We start from the raw sequence: 548 nt of genomic DNA on the forward strand, positions 1-548 counted from the left end.
ATTAGCAGATTCCAAATTAACGCTCATTAAGCTCCTCCCTCTAATTAACCGCCCCATCAACTGCTCGGGAACCCCTATTAACCCCTTCTAGGCCAATTTCATCCCCAAACCGCCCTGAACGCTTCCAACCAACATAAAAACAAAGCCAAAAAACTCAAGAAAAGTGGCAAAAAAAGCTCAAAAAGGCCCAAAATGGCGGGAATTGAGCCCAAATTCCTTTATTGCGCTCAGGAGTTGGCGTTGGGCCCCTTCTTCTTGCCGAAGGTGGGCACCACGTTGACGAAGCGCCGGTTGTACTGCATGCGCCGCTTGGCCCGCCCCGTCTTCTTCTTCTTCTTCTCCTGCTTGGCCACCTGATGGGAAACCGGGGGGGTCAGGGGGGGTCCCCAAAACCCTGCCAGGGTCCCCGAGCCCCGCGGGGGTCCCTAAAGGCGGGGGGAGTCCCCTCAGCGCTCACCTTGGGGGTCTGGCCCCTCACTTTGCCGGCGCGGGCGAGGGAGCCGTGCACCTTCCCTGGGGGGAGAAGGAAATCGGGGTGTTGGGGGGGG

At 58.4% G+C, this 548-nt stretch overlaps 1 long non-coding RNA gene across 1 annotated transcript; it reads right to left on the reverse strand.

The window, feature by feature from the left end:
* Window positions 1-193: 193 nt before the first annotated feature.
* LOC121342494 lies at window positions 194-548 on the reverse strand. The gene is made up of 2 exons (XR_005953557.1): window positions 458-548; window positions 194-353 (listed from the first exon to the last, which is right to left on the reverse strand). It is a non-coding gene; the product is annotated as an uncharacterized LOC121342494 (long non-coding RNA).

This window comes from Onychostruthus taczanowskii, unplaced genomic scaffold (genome assembly GCF_017590055.1).
Source record: "Onychostruthus taczanowskii isolate IOZ18803 unplaced genomic scaffold, ASM1759005v1 scaffold5318, whole genome shotgun sequence".
NCBI classification, from domain to species: Eukaryota; Metazoa; Chordata; class Aves; order Passeriformes; family Passeridae; genus Onychostruthus; species Onychostruthus taczanowskii.